This window comes from Ictidomys tridecemlineatus, unplaced genomic scaffold (assembly GCF_052094955.1).
Source record: "Ictidomys tridecemlineatus isolate mIctTri1 unplaced genomic scaffold, mIctTri1.hap1 Scaffold_64, whole genome shotgun sequence".
NCBI classification, from domain to species: Eukaryota; Metazoa; Chordata; class Mammalia; order Rodentia; family Sciuridae; genus Ictidomys; species Ictidomys tridecemlineatus.
Window position 1 is genome coordinate 551231 of NW_027524440.1, and position 22491 is coordinate 573721.

General features: G+C 35.1%; 1 pseudogene across 1 annotated transcript in view; it reads right to left on the reverse strand.

Annotated features, from left to right (window-relative positions):
* LOC144374333 (1-phosphatidylinositol 3-phosphate 5-kinase-like) overlaps positions 1-22491 on the reverse strand; it is a 34366-nt pseudogene extending 11875 nt beyond the window's left edge. The window contains exons 1-8 of the transcript XR_013433778.1: positions 22460-22491; positions 18962-19142; positions 17464-17614; positions 14199-14317; positions 13104-13275; positions 7293-7417; positions 5585-5792; positions 3588-3678 (exon numbers count right to left, since the gene is read on the reverse strand). The product of XR_013433778.1 is annotated as a 1-phosphatidylinositol 3-phosphate 5-kinase-like (transcript). The remainder of the gene's footprint in view (positions 1-3587; positions 3679-5584; positions 5793-7292; positions 7418-13103; positions 13276-14198; positions 14318-17463; positions 17615-18961; positions 19143-22459) is intronic.

Sequence of the window (22491 nt, forward strand, 5' to 3'; positions counted from 1 at the left end):
ACCAAAAAGCTAAAAAAACTGAAAAGTCAGCAATTCTTCATAGATTTGTCAGACAAATGAGATCACAGGACAAACTGCTACTTCAATCATAAGAATGAGACAGGTGCGTACAAAGAATAATAATTTACTGGAGCAGAAACTCACAAGTAGAAACCTCCCTGAAAAACAACTCATTTTAGGTGGAAAAACCTGAACTATAATTGAAAAATTACAGATAGTTCAGTGTGAATAAGCCTGAAAACTCTAGGTGGGCCAAGTATTGGGGAGTGGGGCATGTATTTGTGAGTTTCATTTTCAGGAGTGCTACCAGGTCCTCATGGTGAATGTCAAAGAAAAAGGCCCTCCAGCTCCCTACCCAGGGAGAAAAAAAATACAATTTTGAATATGCCAGATCTTTTTAATAAGGCCTTCCCCGAGAAGAAACTATTTTATTAGAGCCTAACCTAGTAAAATAGCAGAGCTAAACACTCCCCCCTCCCCAGGAGAAGAGAAATACCCAATACCAGCCCCCTCTAAACCAACCATGTAGGGGAAGAGAAATACACAACTCTAGCCTCTTCCAACCATCCTGTCCCATCTAAGGAGGGCAAAGGAGTGGGGACAAGGACAGAGGGAGAGGGAAGTACTTAAAAAGTTTATAGTCCCATGGTACAGGCTCACCAAAAAACTGAGACTTAACCAAAGGAGTCTGAAGATACTTCCCCTCATCCATGCCTTATCATTACATGACTAAAGAAAGGCCTATTTACTGCAGTTTCTTTCACCTACTATATTATGTCTAGTTACCAACCCAGAAGGCATACTAAAAGGGAAAAAAAAACCAGTTTGGAGATATAGAACAAATATAAGAAAAAATTGGGTACGGCACAAATGTTGGAATTAACAGTGCAAGAATGTTTGACAAAACTTGTATGAGATCTAAATGAGGAAAACTACAACACATGAATAAAATAAAGAATAAATAGATATTTCATGAATAGGAAAACTCAATATTGTCAAGATGTCAAGTTTCTCCAAACTTGATCTGATTCATTGCAATACCAATCAAAAACCGGCAAGTCACTTTGTAGACATCAAAAAGTAACTCTAAAGAATATAAGAGGCAGCAAAACATCCCAAATAGTCAACACACTATAAAAGGAGAAAAAGTTGGGGAACTGATACAACCTAACTTTAAGATTTACTATAAAGACACAATAATCAAGGCAATGGTATTGGTAAAAGAATAGCCAAATACGTCAACAAAACATAAAAGAGCCCAGGAATAGACTCACATAAATTGTCAACTGACCTTTGACAAAGGAATAAAAGTAATACAAAGGAGCAATTAATCTTTCCAAATAAGTTTCCAATCTGAAAAACTCAACTGTCCATCCACATATTAAAAAAAAAATAAATCTAGAAAAGAACTGATACCCTTCACAAATTAACTGAAAATGGATCATAGACATAATTGTAAAAGGCAAAACTCTTAGAAAATAACATAACAGAAAATCTAGATGATCCTGGATATGGTAATGAGTTTAAAAATATGACACTCAAGTCACAGTGCATGAAAGAAATAATTGATCATCTGGACTTCATTAAATTCTTCTGCTCTGCAAAAGACAATGTCAAGAAAATGAAAAGACAAGCCATACACTGGGAGAGAATATTTGCAAAAGACACATCTGATAAAGCACTATTATATAAAACACAACAATATGCTAGGTGTGGTAGTACATGCCTCTAATTCCACCAACACAGGAAGCTGAGGCAGGAGGATCACACGTTAGTGAGACTGTCTCAAAATAAAGAATGGAAAAACAGTGGGCATGGGGGCTGATGATACAACTCAGCAGGAAGGCACCTCAGGAGTCAATGTTCAATGTGAGTAATGCCAAAAAAAATTTTTTTTTAATTAACAATGAGATTTAAAAAACAATAAAGTTTTTTGCTGTATTTAAAAAAAAATAAAACAAAATTTTTAAAACTCAACGATGAGAAAATAAACAAACTGATTACAGATGGGCAAAAGATTTTGACATCTCACCAAAGAAGATATACAAACCACAAGGCAGATAAAAAAGATGTTCAACATCGTATGTCATTAAGAAATGGCAAATTAAAACAATAATGAGATACCAATATACATCTATAACATTGGCCCAAATCCACAACACTGGAAACACCAATGCTGGTATCATGTGGAGCAAGAGAAACTCTTGCTGGTAGGAATGAAAAATGATATAGACACTTTGAAGAACAGTTTGAAAATATCTTACAAAAATTAATCATGTTCTTACCAAATGATCAAGCAATCATGCTCCTTGGTATTTATCTGAATAAAGTGAAAATTACTTGTACACAGGTATTTATAGTAATCTTACTCTTTAAATTGCTAAAACTTGGAAGCAATCAAGATGCCTTTCAGTAGGTAAACAGATACTGTACAACTGGACAATGGAACATTATTCTGCACTAAAAATATCAAGTCATAAAAGATATAGTGAAAACTTTAATGCTCATTACCAAGTGAAAGAAGCCAATCTTAAAAATCTACATACATTCAGTGTATATAATTCTGGTAAAAAGGAAAACTACGGAGACAATTAAAAAAATCAATGATTATTATGGGTTAGAGGGAGGGATGAACAGACAAAACAGCAGATTTTTAAGGCAGTGAAACTACTACTCTGTATACTACAATGGTAGATACATGTCATTTTGCATTTGTCCAAATCCATACAACCTACAATACCAGTAGACCCTAATGGAAACTACAAACTTTGAATGATAATGTGTCAGTGTAGGTTCTATAATAAATATACTATAATAAATATACCACCATGGTCCCAGATATTCACAGTAGTGAAGGGTTGAGCATATGGAGAACAATGGAAAAGGGCCTCTGTACTTTCTCCTCAATTTTGTTATCAGCCTAAAATTACCATGTAAAATAAATCTGATGAACTAAAGAAATAAAAGATAATAATGCGTGAAATATACTCTCAAATGGTTCAGGAAAAAATGTATGTGCATGTGTAAAATGACAGAATAGGCAAAAACATAAATAAGTAAATCTTAATGAGTATATGGATACTTATTTTCTTATTCTTGCAAATCTTCTGCAAGTTTGAAAGTTTTTTAAAACAATTAAAAATTCAAGAAAAAAAACACTCTCCCCATCTCATTCAGAGTAAAAGTCCTGACAATTAACTGTAAAACTGATCTACTTCAGACTCATAGGATTGTTTCTTATTAGTTGCTTGGAACTTGTCATTCCTGTTTTCTTGGTACACTCTTATACAAAAGGTCCACAAGGTTTCGTTCTCTCACATCATTCTCTCACATCCTTCAGGTCTTTTTACTAAACTAGAAGACAGAGGATGGTGTAGGTCCCAATATCTTAAGCCATTGATGAATACTGGAAAGGGCTACTCAAAGAATGAAAGCAAGAGCTGACCAACAAAAAGAAAATGATAGTTTAATTCAGCTTTTAGAACTGGGATTATAACAAGCAATCACCTTTTTTAATGCTTGTTGTTATTACCATGACAGGAAATAAAAAACAGACACAGAATACAATGTTTCCATTTAGCATTTACCTATTTCGAGCAGGGGGATTTCCCAGCATCCTCCTGAACAGATACAAGTCTTGTTGACAGAGCAGTGTTGGAGGAGTCTGGATGAATCAAACTACAAAGAAAATAGGAAAATATTGAGATCGCTTGGAACAGTAAAAGACAAACCCAATTCCAATGAGATGCTTTAATATTTAAAAGCAAATTAAATCTTTTCCCCTGAAATTGGGGGATTATGGGTCACTTTTGCACTTGCTTGGATTAAGGTGAAAACTGTGTGATTATCATATCAAATGTCAAAAGAATGATAAAGTTTTTTAAGTATACCAAACATTAAGAACACCAATAGCCAAACACGGTGGTGCATGCCGGTAATCCCAGCAACTCAGGAGGCTGAGACTGGAGGACTGTGAGTTCAAAGCCAGCCTCAGCAATAGCGAGAAGCTAAGCAATTTAGTACAACCCTGCCTCTAAATAAAATATAAAAATAGGGCTGGGGATGCGATTCAGTGGCCATGTGCCCCTGAGTTCAATCCCAAGTACACCCCCCCAAATAACAATAAAATAATGAAATTGGTTGGATCAGTGACTTACATGATAACTTCCCAAATAACATACAAGATGAAAATGATTTGGGAAATATGAGTTCTAAAACTTTACTCTCTGTCCCCACAACCCACTGGAATAGCAAAATAGGAAGCAAACTTAGGTCTAAGAGCAGGTTCCACCTCTTACTAGCTGTGTGACCAAATTCATTATTTAATCTTTCTGAACTTCAGCATCTGCATCTGTCAAAAGGAAAAAACAGTGCCTACCAAAGAGGTATAATGAATAAAAGAGAATGAATATTAAATAATTAGCACAAAGTCTAAAACTATTATTCTACCTTTGACATCTATCAAACACCTCTCAGGAAGCTATCATACCTAGTTTGTTTTATAAAATTTGTTTTATTAAATTGTACCTGCCAATTAAGGGCTCATATAGCCAGATCATACACAATTAAAAGATATTACTAATTAAAATAAGCAAGAATTGAAGACTTTCTATACTTTGTACTATATTATTAAATATAAAATCAATTTTTTAAATTTATAATAGGTATGTAAGATATAAAGAATCATGATACTACAAACATCAAAAGATTCATCAAGTAATTTAAGGAAAAAAAGAACACTATCACTGATTCCAAAGTACCTATGCTCCCACCATGATTTATTTTGTATACTTCTGAAGTTTACATAAATGAAAGGTTTGTGGATGTATGATTATATAAAACATCTTTTCCATTTTATATTATGTCCCTAAGATTCATACATGTTCAACTATAGTGGTAATTGGTTCATTTTTTTGTTTAAATATAATGTACAGTAAAATTCCTCACTTCCTTAAGATGTAACTGAGAAAATATCTCATCAGAAAAATGTTGGTTAAAACTCCAAGCTCTTTGATATGGTTAGATTTGCTATTATGCTTAAGAAAATTATGTTGCTAGAGAAAGCAATCAGAAACTGATGAACCTAGGACACTAACTCAAACAATTCTAAGTAACTTCCAAGTAACTTTCCCTACTACCAGTCCATTTAGACCTGCAGAAAGACAGGAAATGTACCTTTGGAAGGAAAAAAATCTAATTTCATTTAGAAATATGAATACAAATCTCATTAGTATTATCCCTAAAAAGACTTCATTAGGAATTATTAATCTCAGTGACTTCTATTGCCTATTCATCAAATATCATGAAGTTTATATACATGCCATGTGCTATTCTTGGTGCCAACAGTAAAACAGTGAGTGAACAATAAAGATATAGTCTCTCATCTTACTGAGATTATACTCTAATTGGTCAATAACCTCACTACCCATAAACATCTATGATCCTGCTGGAGGTGAACCAAAGAGAAAGGAGAAAATGGTGAATTTGAAACAATTCAAAAAATAAAAGTCAACCAAAAGCACTTATAAGTCAAGAAACTTAGTATTTCTCAAGTTTAAATAAAATTATATTCAAGTGCCAGGACCTTTGCCAGGCGAAATCATCCTCTAAGAATATGTTATGGCTGGCTTTTCTACTCCCAACAGGTGTTCGGGGTTCACTGGGATCAAGTACAGACACAGAGCAAGCAGAATCTGAAAGAGCATTCAAATCTTTCCCAATGGAATTACTGTCTGTGGAATGAGCATAACTTAAGGCTATTTTTCTACAATAGGTGCAAGCTCGGAGGTCTCCTGGGAGGAAAAAAAAAAGAGAGAGAGAGAGAGAGAGAAAAAAAAGGAAAATGCGTAAAAAATAGCAATACTATATTATTTAAAATATTTTAAATCCTTGGGTTAACAGATAATCTAATAACAGGGAAATGTCTTCAAGTCTTAAAAGACTACCCCCCCAAAATTTTTTAAAAATATTTTTTAGGTGTAGATGGACACAACACAATGCCTTTATTTTTTTATGTGGTGCTGGGGATCAAACCTGGGTCCTGCCCGTGTGAGCCGAGCCCTCTACCACTGAGCCACAATCCCAACCTCCCAAATTTTTTAAAGAAGTAAAATACTTCAGCTGGCTCTGTTAAATATTTTAAGAAGCATCACTATAATAAATTTATCCAGGGGTTGGGGTTATGGCTCAGTGGCAGAGAACCTGCCTCGCACATGTGAGGCACTGGGTTCAATCCTCAGCACCACATAAAAAAAATAAATAAATAAACAAAATGAAGATATTATGTCCATCTATAACAAAAAGTACTTTAAAAATAAAAAAAAGAAAAAAAGAAATTTATCCAAGTGTCCAAATTACTTCAAATATTTATAACAAGGTAAGAAAATTTGACCCAATAATACTGAAAAACTCTTTTTGTAAGATATCTTTTCAAAATTGTAAAAATGAAATAAGGGATCTATCAAAGGTAGGAATTTCAAGCAGAAAAAATTCAATACAGTAAATAAACCAATGTAAATGTAAACAACACAATTTCCCTAGGCAACAAGTGAGGAAATTAAAGTTTCTATTATGAAGCCCTGAAGAGTGGCCTCTAGAAGGGTACACAATTTTGAAATAAACTAATAAAATGGCCTAACCACAATATGATATATTGAGATAAACTTTGCTGAAATTCTTATAATGAAAAGTTAAAATAGAAATGAAATGTTCTTGGGAGAACAAACAAGATTACTTAATACTTCTAATTTTTTTTTTTAGGATGTAGTCCTGCCCAAAAATAAGTGTTAATTTCTACCTTGTTTTTCTAAAACATTGTTTTGTGATTCCATAACAATTTGGTGTATTAAAAATGTAGGTGAAATAGTCATATGCCACATAATGTTTTGGTTAACAAGATCACATAATACAATAATTGTCACATAATGGAGCCAAAAAACTCCATTTTGTTCCCCCCACCTGCAGTACTGCGGATCAAACCCAGGGCCTCACACTTCTGAGGCAAGAATACTACCACTTATCTGTAGCTCTGGCCCTTGAAAAATTCTTATCACCTGGTGATGTTGTAGCCATCATAATGTTGTAGGGCAACACATTTCTAATGTTTGTGATGCTGTTATAAATAAATCTACTACTGTGTAGATCTTATAAAAGCATAGCACATACAATTACATATATTACATAAAAGTTGATAATGATGATAAATGACTATGTCACTGACTTACGTCGTTATGATTCTACACTTTTTATCATTATTTTAGAATGAACAACCTTTTATTTATAAAAAAATTTACCATAAAACAGTATACCATGGGGCTGGGGATGTGGCTCAAGCGGTAGCGTGCTCGCCTGGCTTGCGTGCGGCCCGGGTTCGATCCTCAGCACCACATACCAACAAAGATGTTGTGTCCGCCGAGAACTAAAAAAAAAATAAATAAATATTAAAAATTCTCTCTCTCTCTCTCCTCTCCCACTCTCTCTTTAAAAAAACAAACAAACAAACAATAAAAAAAAATCAGTATGCCATGTTGGATCAGTAGCAGTCTCTCAATTGTTCAAAATGCTATGTTGATACTCAGAAGGCTAGATAGAAGGTACACCTGAGGCCAGAAGTTCAAAACCAGCCTGGGCAACTGCAAAGACCCCACAAACCCAATCCACCCTACCAAAAAAAAAAGGCCATAGGGATCTATTAACCAGCACCATCCAGGTTGGTTTAAGTATATTCCATAATGTTCACACAAAGATAAACTCACCTAAGTGATGCACTTCTCAGAACTTACCCATCATTAAGCAACACAAGACTATATTTAACTTTACATGTAATTTAACAATTCAACCTTAATTATTTATTACCACTACTACTAAAAATCTGAAGTGACAGAAAAGATTTCCAAAAGTTCACTGTACTGCTTTTGCCATAATTTCATCAACTATAATAATACCTCTGTTTTATTTTAAAACTACTATTATATAATACTTAATTTTATTAAACTATACATGTATCTTAGTCAAAATAAAATGTCAGTTGTTGATATACTAATTTCTGTCACCACAATTTAAAAGATAAAATCTATTAAAACTATTAAGAAAAATAGATCTGCATCCACTTCAATCAGGACCCCAGAAAACAGTAACAACAAAGTGAACACCAGTCTAGGATAATCAAAGCACTAGGATAATTACCATCAACTGACCAAGGCAGAATTTCAGTGAGGATGTGAAATTACTTCCTTCCTGAAAGACCTACAGTTTACCATTACAAAAGCAGGTTTGTTTCTTACACTATTAAAGGAAATCTCCCTGAACCAGTCAGCTCTCAAAACTAAAGTTATCAAACCAATAAAGACGGTCAAGCCTGACCAGGAAAGTTTCATTTCATTAGAACATTCATCAGCAAAGGCCACTACACATATAAGTGTATTATATGATGGAAAAATAAAGGCTGATGAGACACAGTCCTGCCACCAGAGAACTCACAGTATACTGGAGATGATGGACATATATAATTTAAAATGCTGCATGATGAATGCATAGATATTACTTTTACTATTACCATAATAATTGCTTAATATTCATGGATCCTTTGATATGTGCCAGACATTGTTCTAGGTATTCTACATTTATTCAGCGTCTCAATGTGCAATTGTGCACTAAATATATTATTCCCATTTGTGATGGTTAATCTCGGGTCAACTTGGCTAGACAAGGGGTTTGGTCAAGTAATCTAAACAGTTATCTTGGGTTGAGGGGTGCAGGGAGTATGATTAATATTTACAAATACTGAAGTAAAGCAAATTATTCTCCATAAGGTAGTGAGTCTCATCCAATCAGTTAAAGGTCTGAGGAGGTAAGACTAACGTTTCCAGAATAAAAAGAAAATACTGCAAGGCAGAAATCCTATAGAAGTTTTCAGCCTGCTAGCCTCCTTGAGAATTTCAGACTTGCCAGCCCTTCACAATCATTAAATCACTTGAGCCAATTCCTTAAAATACAGATAAACTTCTCTCACTCATTTGCTCAGTGTGTGTGTATAACTCCATTCATTCTGTTTCTTTAAAGAATTCTCACTAATGCAGATTTTGGTACTGTTATGTTTGAATATGAGATGTCCCTCAAAAGCTCCTGTAATAATGCAGTAATAAGGTGAAATGACTGGATTGTGAGAGCTGTAACCTGATCAGTCTAGCCAAGTTTAAATGGACCTCCTGGTAACTGTAGGTAACTTGTATGTGGCTGAAGGAGGTGGGTCATTAGGTTCATGTCTTTCCTCTCTGCTTCCTGACCCCACCATGAACTAAGCAGCTTTCCTTCACCACTCCCTTCTGCCATGAAGCTCCATCTCATCTCAGGCCCAGAGCAGTGGACTCAATTGACCATGGATTAAACTTCTGGAACCAGGAGCCAAAATAAACTTTCCCTCCTCTATATTGTTTTGTCAGGTATTTTTTGTCACCAGACACACAAACATAACTAAAACTGGTAAAAAGAATGGTTCCAAAGGAAAATAATTTTAAGGATAAGGTTCCTGAATGGGCTTTCATGTTTCTAGAACTGGTTCTCTGATTGGACTGAAAGGCACTAATGATTTTATTTCTAACAGCAAAGAGAATATTGATAATCTATGGTGTGCTTAGCAATACAAACATGCAAAATATCACCTATGTATGGATACTCCTAATCAAATACTTATAAGAAGCAAGATTATGAGTTACTATGTATTTAATCTTTGAACATTTTTGTCAAACTAATAAGTATATTAAGATAAACTTATTGTTCCTAATTGCACTACACAAAGTAGAGAAATAAAATAATAACCTCAGGATTCAAATTCCCAGTTCAAGAACTGAACTAATTAAAAGTTTCTGTCTTCCCTGAAAGAATCCCTTATCTTCTGTGGCCTCAGTGCTAAGATTGCTGAATATCTAACCAATTCTCAAAGTACAAGTGGCTGAATTAATACAAATAACAACAAAGGCAGAGACAGGAGTGATGGATCTGTTCACAAGCCAAAGAACATGAAGAACTACCAGCAACCACGGGAAAATAGGAGAGAAGCCTGGATGAATTCTCCCTTGGAGCCTCCAGAAGGAAGTAAGACTGCCAACACTTTGACTCCAAGCTTTTGGCCCCCAGAAATGCAGAAATGGGAGAACAAATTTCAGTTGTTTAAAAAAAATACCAAACCCATAACTTCAATTACCAATCTTGCAGTATGTCTGCTAATAAAGTGAGGACACTGATTAGAAAGAAATGGGATCCTGAAAATTAGAATGAAGATATATGAGAAAAGCCAAAAGAAGCTAAGGATATTAAACCCGCAAATCTGAACCTCCTGTCAGAAGTAGCCTTTCCAAGTCATCCGAAATTAACTCTGCTGTGCTTCAGGAATTTGTAATGCCCTCCCTCGAGTTAGGTGCCTTGCAAGACACTTCTAATTCCCCTCAAGATCTATTCCTAGTACCTCCATCCCATAGTCAAGACCTGTCAGGTCTTAAAGGTAAGGTACAAAGTAAGACCAATGAGGATGTATGTGGTATACCCGAAGAACCACATGACTATTCCAATTAATATAGACAAAAACCCAAGGAATGTGTGAGATGGCTATTGAGGGTATAGGATAAGAGTGGATAGAAAATTGGCTCAAGTTGAATTTACTGATATGGGTCCACTAAATAGAGATTCCAGATTTAATCTTGCAGCTTGAGAAGTTAAAAAAAGCTCTTAAGTCTATTTAGTTGACTGGCTAAAAAATATGAATCTTTAAAAGGTGGCTTATATTAAAAATGAAGATAAAATGCCTGAACTTCCCTAATATACTACAGAGCAAGGAATACATGAGCTTAGGAAACAGGAATGAGTCAATTTTGCACATACATAACCACACTCCCTCTCTCTTATTATGTGATGCTCTGCATGACCTTTGGGCTCTGCTAGCAAGAAAGACATCACCAGAGGAGTACCCTAGACCTTGTACCTCTACAATCAACAAAAATAGGTATTTGTGTTTTTTTTTTCCTGACGCCAATTATGAAACAGTGATTGGTATGTACTGGTTTGGCTAACGTAGCCAAACCTGCAGAGGAACTCAGTACAGCTCAATTCATTGTTCAACAGCTACTGGGTTTATTTGGTCAAGATACTCGTAATATGGAAGCAGAAGCTTCTCATACCTGTTGTATTTGGAGCTATCACCAGGAACTAAAAGCTAAAGTAAACAAAAGACTTTCTTCCTGATAACTTGAATAATCTGGATGTGGACAAAACCACTGGGACCTAGTTATGATTTGATTATTTATAAAGTAATGCTAATTGTGCTAATACTTGGAAAGCATAAAAAATCTAGTTGTAAGTGATAGTAGTGTTTGATTTGACAGAAAACTAAAGTAAACTTTTAATAATAGTCTCTCTTTACATATGACTTAAGGAATTTATCTATGGATATTAGTAACCTTTTTCTATGATTTGCCCATAATAAATCATACTTGGTAACACACATAAAATAGAGTGGATTTGCCATATAAAACCTACTCCCTTATCCCTGAAAGATATACCTTTCAGCACAACCATGAAACATAAATTTGTGAGGGGAGACTCAGAAACCCTGAAGGGCTCTGGCTGCTATTGCTTTTCTTTTTAGATAAGAAATTACTGCTACCACTGAACCAGGAAAACCAAATGCAATTGGGATAACTGGATCCTCAGGTATCAGGGGCCAAAAAGATTTATGGCCTTTGAATACTGTGACTATACAATTAAAGCAAGGAAACAGTCAACTTTTTCAGGGATTACCAGCACTAACTCTAAACTGAAACATCACTCTTGTTCACCAGTCACAGCAGAGGCTTAGGGAGGCATGGCAACTGATGGGAGTTTTAGCTCAGGTACATGTGACAGTGAGTTTAGTGGGTCCCCAAAGCCCATTCTGTGGTTATTTCATCAGTTCTAGAATATATAATTGATATAGACATATTCAGCAACTGGTAAAATCTATACATTGATTCCTTAACCTCTATTATGGTGCTTCTGGCCTCCAGAACTGTAAGACAATAAATTTCTATTGTTCTAAGCCACTCAGCCTGTACTTTGTTATGGTAGTCCTAAGAGACTAAAATGCCAGCCAGGCATGGAACACACACCTAAAATCCCAGTGACACAGGAGGCTGAGGTAGGATGATCACAAGTTCAAGGCCAGCCTCAGCAATTCAGCAAGTCCCTCTTTCAAAATTAAAAAAAAAAAAAGACCAGGGATCTAGCTCAGTGGTTAAGTGCCTCAATAAAAAGGAAAGAAATCAATCCTAACCGTATGAGATAGATTTTATCCTAAGGGTAATGGTAGCCCTGAAAAGGTATTTATACTAAGAGTACTAAGCAGGGAAATAACCTGACATGATCTATTGGCATTCTACAAATACTGACTTGAATATGAAAAATGAATTCAAGATAGGGAAAAACTAGGAGTAAGAAAATCTCTTAAAAGCTCTAGTCAATCTGGATGAAAGATAATGAACTCTGTAGCAATTTTAGTTTCTTTTTTTTCAAGTGAATGAAAGCAAAAGGAAAATCTATACAATAACAAAAATAACATGAGAGAAGTCAAGAGCATTTTCTTGAGTAATTTCGGTCCACCTTCCACTCCAAATCACTGCATAAATCCACACACCATTGTCAGCTTTCTTCTGTTTCAACAAATAACTTGAATTTTCAGTATTGCTAAAATTTGACTATGTTCCTTATGGAAGAATAAGAGTAAGATACAATTTGCCAAAACATAGTGTCATATAAGTCAATAAAAAACTTTAAAAATAAGAACTCTCATAATAATATAAATTAGAAATCTACTCTAACCATCTTGTCTGATAACTTTTAACATCCCTAGAGCTTTCTGCTAGTATCTATGATACACTGTCTTTTATTCTAGTTATTTTTTAACTTTCCATCTACTTTATCACTTGACTGTGAAGCGCTGTCGCCCTCACTATTGCATCTCCACGCCTTACACACAAGGCCCAAAATAAAAATTGGCTTATTGTTGGTCCTGTATTGTAATTATTTTATACTTATGACCTTTAAAAATTGTAATACTGTCAATAAAATGCATTTACCTGTATAGCCCATAAATTTTCCAGGGATTTCTTGATTACAGCAATGACTGCAGAAAATCTGCCCACATAGTTGGCAATGGTGTCTGCGCCTAAAGGTTGTGAATTTTTCACTACAGTCATAGCACTCTTTACATTGGCTATCTGGCATCCAGTATTGCTTCAGGTCACTATCCTATAACAATAAAAATGTGTGAAGACTTCTTGAAAATACTGATTTTTATATTGTAATGGCAAATAAAATCCTTGAAGATTTTTTTTTTACAGAAATGAGAAGTTAATTCTAAAATTCATAAGAAATTCAAAAGACCAAAATGACCAAGAACAATCCTGAAGAATAAAACAGGATTTACATTACCATCCTTCAGGACTTATTCAAAAGCTATATAATTTTAAATAGTACTGGTGCAAGGACAAAAAAAAATGGAGATATGGAACAGAAAAAAGTAGCTTAGCATACACTAATGTGTACATGATTTTTGTGATAAGATTTACAGCACAATCAATGACAGATGGTCTTTCAAAAACTATGGTGCTATCCTCATGTCCATTATATCCAAATAGACATGAAAATAAAAGGAAACTTGACCCTATTTATTCACACAAATAATAAAGCTTCTTAAAAAGAATCATAGGGGTATATCTACAGATCCTGGCCTGAAACTAGCCTTAAAAGGAGAAAAAAACACTAGCCTTAAAAGGAGAAAAAAACTGATACAATAAACCACATTAAAGTTAAGAACTTAGGTTAAAAAATTGTGATTTTCACAACTGAAATAAATAATAAATATACTATCATTTTATTCTTTATTTTTGGTACCAGGGATTGAACCCCAGGGGCACTCAACCTCTGAACCACATCCCCAGCCCATTCTTATATTTCATTTAGAAATAGAGTCTCACTAAGTTGCTGAGGCTGGCTTTGAACTCAAGATTCTCCTGCCTCAGCCTCCCAAGCCTCTGGTATTACAGGTCTGCACCACCACACCCAGCTTAACAAATACATTTTTTTCAAGTCATATTATGTCATTTTTCAGTGGGAATGGTATGATCCCAAAAAGTATGTAAGAAGAAATCTTCCAAAGCACTAATTATTACCTGGCTTTTTCCCTCCATGATTTCTTTGAGACGTTTTAATACTGTGCTGAGGCTTCGAAGCTGAACAGCTGTACGAGGATCATGACCTCCAAAGGTAGGTTCTGCTTTCCTTCTTGTATCTGAGTCATATTAAAAAAAAAATGAGAGAGAACAACAAAGGCAATCTTGTTAACGGTTCATTGTGTCTATATAAAACACTGCATCTATGTGATGTGAAGTGCTTTTATTACTTGTATTCTCCCAACCAGTGACATAGGTTGAGAGTTAAGGGTGGTCTTTATAAGGGTAACAGACTGTTGAAAGTATTTCTTATTGCCATGTAAAATACTATTTCACAAGCAAGTAAGAGCTATCTAAGACAAGAACTATCTGAGCTGATGGTTTGGAGGCATAAAACAGCAGCATCATCTACATGGTCAGAATTCAGTAATGATTTCTTTTGCTCTTTGGTCCCAACCTATAATAAATACCTGCTGGACATTTAACAGAAGAAAAAGCAACTCCAGAGGATTAAACACTAGCCATAAAAGGAGCAAAAAAAAAAAAAAACTGATAAAATAAACCACATTAAAGTTAAGAATTTAGGTTAAAAAATGTGGTTAGTTTAGCTTAGTCTCTATAGTCAAATAGGTAAGCAATAGGATCAAATGGCTCACTTCTGGGGCTAATCATCAAAAAGAAATAACTCACCCCTAAAGATTCTGATAGAGGGCCGGAATTGTGGCTCATTGGTAGAGCACTCACCTAGCATGTTTGATCCTCAGCACCACATAAAAATAAATAAAACAAAGGTATTGTGTCTAGCTACAACTAAAAAATAAATATATTTTTAAAAAAATATTCTGATAGAATTCAAAACATCCAAGAGGGTATATTTGACCATGATAAAATCTGACAAATGTCCAAGCATATTATAACTGCCAGAGAATTGCTAAAACTCTAGTCCTATCCTTCTATATTGCACCCAACCCAACCCTGTAGTTCCAAACTGAAAGGGTCAGGTATTTTGGTCATAGTGACAAAAAGTTAAGACACTCCAGCTGTTTCAAAACCTAAGGGTGAACAGGAGGTGATCTGACAAAAAAGATGAGTTATCTGACTATGGACTGACACCTCTGTAACCATGAACCCAAAATAAACTTTTCTTACAAGTTGTTCCTGTCAGGTATTTTGGTCATAGTGACAAAAAGTTAAGACACTCCAGCTGTTTCACTGAAATGGCAATACTAAACATAAATCTATCTATAATAAAACAAGCCCAGATTCTAGCTTTGTAACCAGAATGGTAGATGCCCACCAAAAGTGCCACTAGTAGGTAACTGTACTTTTCTTGTGGACCAAAACTACTGCAGTTTCTATTCCTGGATTAGTGTTATGGTTTTGATATGAGGTGTTCCTGAAAAACTCAAATTAGTTAATGCACGAATATTCAGAGATGAAATGTTTAGGCTATGGACACTATAATCTTATCAGTGAATCAATCCATTTAATGCGTTAATAATCTGAATGGATTACTGGGTGGTAATTACAGGCAGCTGGGACATGACTGGAAGAAGGAGGCCAGTAGGGGTATATCCTTAGTCCTTATATTTTGTTCCTAGCTACTCACTCTCTCTACTTCCTAACTGCCAAGAGCTGAGCAGCTTTCCTCTACCATGTCCTTCTATTCTAACATTCTGCCTTGCCTCAGGCCCAGTGTAATGGAGTTGGCTGACTATGGAGTGAAACCTCTGAAACCATGAACCCAAAATAAACTTTTCTTAAAAGTTGTTCCTATCAGGTATTTTGGTCATAGTGACAAAAAGTTAAGACACTCCAGCTGTTTCAAAATCTAAGGGTGAATAGGAGGTGATCTGACAAAAAAGATGAACATCCAATTAGCTTAAACACTCTAGTCTAATAACCCACGGAGCTCCCACTAACCTAAACAGACTGCAGTTATTTCTAAGGTTTCAAGTACCCACAGGCAACTGCAGTCTAAAAATTTTAACATTTGTCTCATTCTTTCAAGAGAAAGAGACAACAATCACATAATTTTTAATATATTTATTGTCATAGTTATTTTTGTTACTCTCTTTCTATGCCTAATTTACAAGTTAAACTTTATCACAGATGTGTACATATGGGGATAAAAAACATAGGGTCTGGTACTATCTGTGGTTTCAAGCCTCTACTGGTACAGAAAAGAAGGGAGGTTTAGAGTATATCCCTGCAGATAAAGGGAACTACTATAAAATGGAAAATCTGGGGCTGGGGTTGTAGCTCAGTGGTAAAGCACTTGCCTAGCATGCATCAGGCACTGAGCTCGATTCTGAGCACCACAAACAGATAAATAAAATAAAGGTCCATCAACAACAACAACAACAACAAAATAATAATAATTTAAAAAATAAAATGGAAAATCTGCCTCAAACTCACTATTTGCCAGATTTATATTAGGTGTGCTTTGTTTTAGTTGGGTGGAAAATAAAAGATTACAAAGAAATGAGAGATTGATATCTAAATCCAAATTTACAAAGAATTATCTAAAATAATTTAATGAAATAATCACTGTATCTAAACTGCACTTATTTTTAAACACTTTGAAACACTTTTTAAACACTTTTAAACACTTTGAAAACTTAATTTAGCATTAGTAATACCTCAGAGGTGGTACTAAAATGTAAGTATTAGAATGACCAAATTATTCTTGAGTCCCAAAATATAAAGCAACTATCCATGAATTATAAGTTGAAAAAGGAGACAAAGCTGTGAGAATTACAATGGCAATGCTCCGCATACCGGCAATAACAAACTGTGAAGCCCCTTGCATTTAGCTACTTAGAAATACAAGTTTGCACCCCACAAAGGACACAGGCCAAGAGCAAGTGGCAGCCCAGCAATGGAGTTGAAGAATTCTGCAGCCAGAGGCATGCACATCACATCTCACTAGCACCCAAATACAGACACAGAATTCATTCACAAGACTGAAACTAACCTGTGTTCTCCTGGGGATGCTGCAAATTGTTCTCTGCTGAAACTCAAGCAAGTAATTAATCAAAAAGCAGCCAAGAGGTCTGTTGTTTGCCTAAATCAAAGTTTAGTGATATGTTTAAGAGCTTTTATTCAGATATCAACAAATTCTTTCACTAATTAAGTAATAGTTTTATTTATTCTGGAGAGTACCTGACTATTCCAAACAACAAGAAAGTTACGTCAATAAATAACTTGGGAAACAATGACTGTGGAAAAATCTTAGAAGAATGAAATAAGAACACTGTTTTACCTAACACTGAAGAGCGTCGCTGAAGTTCCTCATTAAGCTGTTTTTTATAAGGAACAGGTGACCTCAACTGATTGTGTCCTTGAAGGGAGCTGAGGGCTGGACCAACTTCCACTGGGAGAAGGATGCTCTCCTTGGCTCCCTTCTCCTCTCTCTGTAGAGCAAAAGAAAGGTTGACATTATTTGAAAAATTGAGACACAAGAATTCAGCAAAGAGAAAACAGCAAAGAGAAAACATGAAATTTTCCAGACAACTATATTATATATATGCATACATACACACACACATAGATATATATATATACTTATATATATGTATGTATATATTACATGCATAATTTAAAATTAGGCTTTTGGATTTTTTAAAAAGAAAGAAATCCAAAGAGTAGAGCAAAATTATAAGCCAATAATCACACCCTTGGTATATGTGATTTTCTGTTTTACTTTTCATTTGAAATTTGAGGAAACAGAATGCAAGCTTTTTACACAAAGGCCCAGAATTTTTGCTGTGTTTATGGAAGAGATTCCTTGTACTATTGAAATAGCACCCAATATAGTAGCTGCTCAATAAACGTTTACTAAATAGAGTATTATCTTATAAAGAGTCTACATAATATAATATCTTAGATGGAATCTTATAACAATAAAAAGACATTATGTAAAAATTTTAAAACTGAATAAAATACATACAGTAGTTAGTGAAAATTGTAAAATATTTACATTAGTGCAGTAATACTGATAATATAGTAATACTAACCTAAGATGTTAATAATAGCAGAAACTGAATGTAGGGGTAAACTAAGTGCTCTGCATTATCTTTCCAATTTTTCTATAAATCTAATAAAACTGTTTTAAAAATTAAAGCTTATTTTTTAAAAATTATCATCTTAAAAATGTACCAAGTTTTTACAGTACTTTAAACCTAACCATTAATAAACTTAATTAGAACTATCAAAATTTCTACTGAGGGGCTGGGGTTGTGGCTCAGTGATAAAGTGTTTGCCTCGCACGTGTGAGACACTGGGTTCGATCCTCAGCACTACATAAAAACAAGTTAAACAAAATAAAGGTGTTGTATCCACCTACAACTAAAAACAATATTAAAAAAAAATTCTACCTAGTCTGGGCTCAATGGCACACATTTTTAATCCCAGCAGCTCAGGAGGCTGACACAGGAAGATCACAAGTTCAAAGCCAGCCTCAGGAAATTAGTGACACTGTAAGCAACTCAGCAAGACAAACTCTTGCCCTGTCTTTAAATAAAATATAAAACAGGGCTGGGCATGTGTTCAGTGGTTAAGCACCCCTGGGTTCAACAGTACCCCCCCCAAAAAAAAAAGAAATCTAGCTTTTTCTTCTTAAGCAGAAAAATCTGGTGATATATGAATAAAGCACCTTCTTAATATTTCACTTTCTCACAAAGATACAACATGAAAGTTGAATAAGGGAACTATAAAGAATCAAAACTGTAAGGTTTCTGATGCTTAAGAGTAAGTCTTACCTTTGTTAGATCGAAAAAGATTTACAAAAGAACTATATGCTGACTTAAAAGAAGGTTCATCCTGGTCAAGAATCAAAGGTTTAAAGTGTGTAAGATGAGAAGGACTGGTAGGAGGTCGAGGCAAATCATTAGCAGAGTCCAATGTTGGGGAAGTCTTATCATCTGTGGCCATTTCATGAGTCTGCAAAAGAAAAAAAAAAGTTACTGTTTCAGAAGCCAAAAGTTAATTTCAAACAATATGCATATATCTGGAAGGTCCTATTCTGTGAGAGTTTTTACCTATGAAAACCAAAGAGTCAGTGAATTTAGCTTAGCATACTCAAGTGAAGGTTTAAAAACACTGCTGTCTAAATCAAATCTCAACACCTAAAACTGATGGTCAACCTAATTTCAAACATTACTATTAAAATCATTTTAAATTTTTTAAATTAAAAAATTTGCAGGTAAGGCATAAATGTGAGCAGGCAAAGAAGAAAAATATTTTCGTATCTGTAAAAGTTTTTGGGAAAAAAGGTACTTAATAGTTTTTTAAAGTTATGGGGGAAACTGGTTTTATGCCAACATATAAATTCCTCCATCTTACTTATTTCAGCTTTTCCCTCTAAAAATATAACAAAAAAAAATATCTACCTAAAGAAAGGAAATAAAATAGTCATCCTTTAATGACATTTCTATATAAACTCATCAATTAGCTCAAGTTACACCTTATTTGAATATTGACAACTATTCAAATCAATAAGCTATGCTCCATCATGTTTCCTCCCAGGAATATGAACTTGCTATTTTCCCCTTTAACCCTATATAAATATTAAGATAAAGTTCTTCCTAAAGGACTTTTTCCCCTAAATTACCAAAAATCATAATTCAGCCAAAGCAGTAAATCTCCACATCAGAGTTTACCAAAAAAGCACCGATTTATATTTTGCTATTCGGAGTTATAGTTCAACCAGAAGAACCATGCATACCTCTAGTTAGTCATTAAAATGCTTTAGTTTCTAATATAATTTACACTTTTAAAAAGAGGACATTACACTCTTGTAAATGCTTTGCTTCTCTAAAATCATATGCACCATCTCATTTTATTTTTACAATCCTGGAAGGTACATAAAGCAGTCCTCATTACATTTTTATCTTCAAGGCAACCAAGGTACTCTGAATCTAAAATAACTTTCCTGGGGGCAGGTCACAAAGATAGTTTGGGAACCTGCATCTAATCTCACCACAAAATTCTTTAGATTGAAATTATTTTTGTAGCTTTTCACAGACCTCCAAGTCTAGCCTATAAGCTATTTTCTAGCTACTCAAGACTACTCAAGACTTTGCTTTATTAATAATTTAATTGACTTTTAATTCAAGCACAAATGAAACCACTAACTTAAACAGAATTTTGGCAATAAATATTTATTAGAAGCTGGGGCAGGGAGAAAAAGAAAAAGAGTAAGGGGGGAAAGTGAGAAAAGAGGAGGAAGAAGGAAAAAGGGAAAAAGTCTTTAATATCATCTTCTATTGGGGAAAGTAGTTAATAATCCTTCCAAAGTATCATGACACTCCATATTCCAGCTTCAAGACTTAGAAAATAAGATGGTGACTGATTAAGTACAAACTCAAATTTTTGTTCTGTATTTTTTAAAAGAGTACTAGAGATGAAGGACATGATGACAATAGCAACCTCAGACCTAAGAAAACAACCTATATTCTACTTTCACAAAAGTAATATCAGAAGCAGAGTTAAAAACCTGCATAAAGAGCCTTAGAATTACCTTGAATTACTTCTAAAGATCAACTAAACATGAAACTTTTATTAGGTTTTGGAGATATGAAGATAAAAAATTACAATATTAACATATAGCAAGTATTGTCTGTACAACATAAATACAATCACATGGAGTTATCAATAATAATTACATGATATTGGGATCCTGAAAAAACTACATTACAACTCTAATTTTTTGACAACTCAATAACTGCTTATTATAAAAACTAGGACTCCTTCCTGACAGGTAATTAGAAGTATTTATCTACTTACTCAAAAGACCTCTGATGTATCACCAGCACTCCACCTCTTTCCATTTCAAGGTTAGTGTAGTATATGCATATTACCTTGTTAGTAAAGCTAATCAGTAGGCTATGGGGTATTAAATGTAGGAAATAAGTGGCTCTATCAGCCAATATCAAAATTTTAGTTAGAATATCCAAGTATCAGCCTAGTTATCTCTAAGTAGTTTTTTATAAAAAATACTCAAATTGTATCTAATAATGCAGGACAGTTTAATACTAGTAGTGTTGGCTTCCACCAACAAAGAGTTTTGTTGTTGTTGTTGTTGTTCAATTTTTGCCAACAAAAATACTAAAGGAATACCAAAACTGATCCATATTACTCTTTCCAGAAAGAAAGAGGCAGTTCCCAGGAAATTAGTCTTGCCTCTCAGAGGAGTCAACCTGCCCAAACTCAAGAAAAAGAAAACTAAGAATATTTTTTTGTAAGAATGACAGAGTAGGACCTTTTGGAGAGGCAGAAAACGAGATTCAAATAAATTCGAAATAAAATACTGCAAATATGCCAAAATACTATCTGTATTGTCATTGTACTAATTTTTACTAAATGAATGCACGGAATTAACATCTTAATAATTTAACGTATTATACACAGATACACAGAAATAACCGATTCTGCTTGATACAGAATTCTAGCATTTTTCATATTTCTTGAATGTCTTAATAACAACAAACTCTAAACTAGGCAGAAGACCCCATATTCCTAAAAGTATCCACCCACTTCATTCTCATCCTCTTGCTGAGAACATTCTTTAAGAAAGGGAAGTACTAATTTGGAAACCAAGTCTCCCCAAAACACTTTGAGTTGAAATAAAATCGCCTTTAATAGCAGAAACAAGCTTTTAAGGAGATATACCCATATTTGAAAGCCCAATGTTGTTACCAGTTCTGTAGCTTATGAGCTTTCTTTTCCAGCCTAATGATGTACCTCTGACACATGGACCAGAGCTCGTCCACTCAAAGGGAAGAGGAGTGGGCATTCCTCCTCCTAAATAAGTTCGGGCATGAGGGTTAAAAGAGGTGCAAGGGAACTTCAAATGTTTCAAGGAACCCTCTTCAAGAAGGGCCCTACGCGGCTCCCGTTTCACTCGCCAGACTCAGGGCAGCCTGGAATTAGGAAGACCAGCTAATGCTTGGGACAGGTTCTTGGCCTTTCCTGGCCCAGCCGCAACCCAGCGAAGGAGCCCCATCTCTCGTCCTCACCTCAGCTTTCCCCCACCGCTCTGGCCCGCACAGCACCCAAGCCGGCCTTCTTCCCACTATCAGCCCCAGGTGGCCACACCCCGGGCCTCTCCTTTATCTGGGCCTCCCGCCCCAGCCCCGCCGGCCTCCCTCCACCCCAACCCCAGCTTCACCTGGCTCAGGTGCAGGGAGCCCGCCCCGGAGCGCAGCGAAGGGTTACTTCAGTCGCTGGCTGTTGCGGCAGGAAGCAAAGATGCTTACGTGGTAGATGCGGCGTCTCCCTTCCCCCCAAG